The 5272-nt window shown below is 45.7% G+C and overlaps 1 pseudogene across 1 annotated transcript; it reads right to left on the minus strand.

The window, feature by feature from the left end:
* Window positions 1–3600: 3600 nt before the first annotated feature.
* Window positions 3601–4060, minus strand: LOC311588294 (large ribosomal subunit protein uL29-like; annotated as a pseudogene). Its single transcript has one exon. The product of its transcript is annotated as a large ribosomal subunit protein uL29-like (transcript).
* Window positions 4061–5272: the final 1212 nt, after the last annotated feature.

Genomic DNA, 5272 nt, shown 5'->3' on the forward strand with positions numbered 1-5272 from the left:
TGGAATGGGAAGTAAATAGAATCCCAGTTAGTATTAAGTGTCTATTCAACTCCACCTAGAATTATCCAAAAAAGCGAGTGTCGAGTAGTTGTCCTTATCAACTGTACGTGTGTCTCTGAGAGATTATCTTGATGAATAAATGATGGAGGAGGGGTCAGCCCACTCTGAGCAGTACTATTCCCTAGCAGGTTGACCTGGGATGCATGAGGAAGGTTAGGGGTGTATGAGCAGCATTCTCCACAGTTCCTGACTTCAGTCTCCTGCCCCAAATGCCCTCAAGGATGGACTGAGAATGGAAGTGCTATCCAAATGCATCCCTCCCTCCTCGGGTTGCTTTTGGTCCAAGCGTTTTATTACAACATCAGGATGAAACTGGAGCAGATAGGCACGAGCAGGTGTCTATGACAGCAGAAGAAGAGCTGAAATGTTCCACAAAGGACAATTTATAGAATTCCAGACACGTGGAAAGATTTGGGATTAAGTTCTTGGGAAAGGATAGTTAAAAAAAAATCACTGGAAAGCTGCTGTTCACGACATAGCTAACTGCTCCCGATTCAGTTTTAAAACTCTTTTGAGCTGAGTCTCAGAATACGGTGGTAAGTGAAGGAAGCCAGTCACAGAAGAATATGGAGCACACTCTCTACATATATGAATCTAAAAGGACAGAAAGATAACTAGTAGTTCCCAAGGGCCGTAAGGAAAGGGAAGAGGGGATGGATTAATGGATACATAGGTTTTGTTTGGGAAAGGGTTATAAGTGTAATTGTGGAAATGGTTTGCAGAAGTTTGTAGATATACTGCTAATAAATGTAGTTTTTGCAAATTTTATAGTACGTTGGTTTAGTGATTTGAATGAAAAAGCCCGCCCCTTGTGTAGGCTCAGTTGTTTGAATACTTGATCTTCACTTGGTGCTACTGTTTGGGAAGGTCATGGACCCTTTAGGAAGTGGAGTCTTGCTGAAGGAAGTACGTCACTGGGGGGCCAGGCTTTGAGGTTTTAGAGTTTTCCCGTGTCCAGATCATGCTCTGTTTCCTATGTGGAGGTGAGCGGTGTGACCTGCCAGCTTTCTGCCCCTGCCACTTGTTGCCATGCTCTCCTTCCACACCGTTATGAACTTTTGCCATGTGCTGTCTTGTTTTAGGTCAACTTGTCACAAACGTGAGTCACTTGGGAAGTGAGAGTCTCACTTGAGAAAATGCCTCCATAGGATTGGGTTATAGGCAAGTCTGTGGGGGCATTTCCTCAATTAGTGATGGATGTGGGAGGGTCCAGACCATTGCGGGAGGTGGTGTTGCTGGGCATTCCTGGGGTGCTGAGTGCTATACAAAAGGAGGCTGAGCAAAGCACGAGGAGAAAGCCAGGAAATAGCACTCTCCCATGGCCTCTACCTCAGCTCCTGCTTCAAGTTTCCTGCCTTGAACTTGCTGTGTGATATACTACCAACTGTAAGATAGAAACAACCCCTTTTCTCTTTGAATTGTTTATCACAGCAATCAAAAGCCATAAACGTAAGTAAAAGTTGTTCTTCATCATGGAGTTTATCAGCAATGAAACATAACCAAATACATTTGATGCCTCAAACGTAAAGATTACAATGTATTAAATAATAATTTAGTACCGACTGAGTACATGATGTCATAGTATCACATGTATTATATTACATATATTAGTTACGTACTTTGTTTAGCAGAGTGTCTCCTGTCTGTAATTCTGTCGGGAGCAGAGACAGGAGGATTGTGAATTCAAGGCCAATTTGGGTCCCATAGAAAGTTCCAGGTTAGATTCTTACAGCCATAGCTGAGCCCGGGGGCTGAGGGATGTCGCTCTGTGGTGGAATGCTTGCCTGACGTAAAGGAGGCCCAGGGCTTCATCCCCAGGACCACAGCCAAATAAAATGGAAAACAAACAAAAGCAAGAAGTTAAAGTACAGTTAGCGCAACGAGAAGAAAAGTGATAATTCTGTTAGAGTGAGAAGGAAAGTTATAAGATGATGTTGGCATAAACACTTTGGCTGGCCGGCCATCAAGAAGTAGAAAGAATGGTTTTGTCATAGGTTCTATTTTAATGCTTCCTCTTGAAGTAGGAGGCAATGTTACACGCAGAAGGCATGTGGGGAAGAGTGGGAGAGAACATCCAACTTTAGGATAAGTAGGTTCATTGTATTTCATTTTAAAGCACATTTATACTCTGTGTGTTTCGTACATTTATCAGTATATATTGGTCATGTCCATCTACTGTAACCGTCCTCCAACTGCTCTCCCAATGCCGCCCATCCCATGTCCCTCCCACCTTCATCCTCTCTTTATTTTATTTTAATGGACCTGGTTTTAGTTGGTCAATTTGAAACACGAAGTCAACTGTAAAGCTGTATCCCACAGATTGAAATGGCACCCACACATGCGGCCGTTAGAGTCCATGTAGCAAGCTTTGATAACGACAGGTGGGAGAAAAAGGCATAGATTTGATGCATTCATTCATTCAGTCATTCATTCATTCATGGCTGTGGAATTTTAAACAGGGCAAGGCTACGCTGGCTTTCTGCATACAGGCAGCAGCTGTGCAATCTGTTTGGATAAAGAAAGGAAGGAGGAAGTGAGTTTTGGAGAAGTTCCCAGACCAAGCACACAGGGCAGGAGAAAGGCAGAGAGGCAGTGGCGAGGAGCAAGTTTAGCAGGAACAGGAATAAAACTGGGTAAAGAATGGGACAGAAAGGCCTGGGGTGGGGTGTGTGTGGGGGAGGGGGGATAGATGGTTCAGCCAATAAAGAGCTTACCGCACACTTATGAAGACCTGAGTTGGATTCCCCACACCCATGTAAAGAGCTAAGGGTGGCATGTGGACTTGTAACCCCAGCACTAGGCATGCAGAGGCAAATGATCCCTGGAGGAACACTGGTCAGCTTGTATAGACTTCTTAGCAAGTTCGAGACCTGTGAGAGGCCATGTATCAAAACACAAGGTGAAGTGAGGCTGAGGCCCAACACCCAGGGTTAACCTCTGTCCTCTACATGCTCATGTGTGCAGATGTACTGTCCCCCAAGTGGGAGCAGTGGGGTGCTGGTGACTGTTTAACACTGCTGCCCTCCAGGAGGAAAGTCTGGCTTCGTGGGTTTTTCTTCTTGCCTGGTGGTGTAGACGCCTTTACTCCATGTGTTGGATAAGGCCTGCTCCACGTCTTGACCTAGTGAGTGGCGGGAGAGCAGGCTGACACTCTAGATCTGTGGGAGTTCAGACCTTCCTTTCTTCCTTCCCAATCTTGCTTCTTTCCGGAGAGCCCTCCTCACTCGTGCTACAAGTGATGTGCTCCTCGCTCAGGGTGTAGAGCAAAGATCTGACTGGGTGTCCCCAATGTTCAAGTACTGTTGTTGCCCACCCCAGAACAAAGCCAATCGAATAGACTTGAGGAACTGTCAGTCTTCCCCTGGTGAGAGTTTTGCCTTTGGGCTTTGTGGAATTAAGGAATCCCCTGGGGTAGTTATATTTAGGCATGGTTTCCAACTTCCTTCGCTTTTTAAAAAATATTACCTTTATTTTTTTTCTGGTTGTGTTTAAAAATGAGTTGGTTGGTTTTTTTTAGACAAGTCTTCAAGTTTAAATATCTTTTTTTTTCAAGTCTTGCACTTTATTGTCGTTGCCACCTCAGGCCTTGACTGCATACGTGCGCAGTGGGTACAGCTGCTCTTTCCGCTGCTGCTTCTTGGTCTTCAGCTTCTCCTCGTGCTTGGTGAGCCGGGGGCGCATGGCTCTAGTCTTCTTGGGCCGCAGGTCCAGAGGCTTGTACTTTTTGCCCTTGTAGAATTTCCTGAGGTTTTCTTTTTGAGTCTGGTTAATGACAGTGAGGACTCGGGCAATGGATTTGCGGACGACTCATATCTTGGAGAGCTTGGATGCGGAGCCGCCGGTCACCTTGGCGACCCGAAGCTGAGACAGCTCCATCTTCAGATCGTCCAGTTGTTTCAGCAGCTCCTCCTTCTTCTTGCCGCGTGCAGGTCCCGAGCCTTAATCTTGGCCATGGCTGCGCTGCTCACCGCGGAGGCCTCCAGGTACGAGAGAAAGAGGAAGGGGCCAAGTTTAAATATCTTAACAATAATAACAAAAACAACAATAATAATAAAGCCAGAGGTGGTGGCACTCGTCTTGGGAGGCAGAGGCAGGGGGAATCTCTGAGTTTGAGGCCAGCCTGATCTACATAGTGAGCTCCAGGACAGCTAGGAATACACAGATAGACCCTGTCTCAAAAGGAAAAATTCTGGTGAGGTGACTCAGTGGATGCCACCACCAAATCTGAGGACTTGAGTTTGATTCACACAGTCGAAGGAGAGAACCAACTGCTGAAACTTGTCCTCTGACCTCCGTATGCACCCCATGGTACACATGGCCCCCACACTCACACACACCCCAAATGTGCAAGGAAAATATGATTAAAATTAAAAAAGTTTATTATCATGCGTGTGTGTATGTGTGATGTGCATGTGTGTGTGATATGCGTGTGTGTGCATGATGTGCATGTGATTGTATGATGTGCATATGGGTGCATGTAGGAGGTCAAAGGACCAATTTTGTGGAGTCAGTTTTCTCCCTCCACCACAATGTGGTCCCTGGGGGTGGAACATGGCTGCTCAGCCTCTCATAGCAAGTGTTCACCTGCTCATCCATCTCATCAGCTCAAATGCTTAGAAGAAAAAAAAAAAGGTAAACCCTTGCTTTACTTAAAAAGTAAACACACCAAGCATACAATGTGGCTGCCTTTTCCTAAGTCTTTTACAAGAACATTACTGCCAGCTGCACATTAGACAACTGAAGACAATAACACGAACATTACCAGTGGGTGCACGAGTGAACGTTGTTACACGCAGAATGCCACTCAGCAAAGCAGTTATCGCACACAGCACAGACCTTAGTCGCTATAGTTACTCTGGGTGTAAAGGTGTACACACAAAGACAGTAAATTTATTTGCATCTCTAGAAATGGCAACACGGATGAGCAATTCCCGGATTCCCGGAGGAGCAAGATGGGCAAGGTGGAAGGAGAGCCTGTTAGTGGCTATGATGGAACACCTGCCAGTGGCCAGTGTGTTCATTTTGTTAACTTTTTTCTTGTTCTTTGACCATTTCTCTCTCTCTCTCTCTCTCTCTCTCTCTCTCTCTCTCTCTCTCTCTCCCCCTCTCTCTCAAACACACACACAGAAAGACAGACAGACAACACATAGAACACACACACACACACACACACACACACACACACACACACACACAACTAATCCCCTCTCAC

Source organism: Acomys minous (assembly GCF_964271855.1).
Source record: "Acomys minous genome assembly, chromosome: 17".
NCBI lineage: Eukaryota > Metazoa > Chordata > Mammalia > Rodentia > Muridae > Acomys > Acomys minous.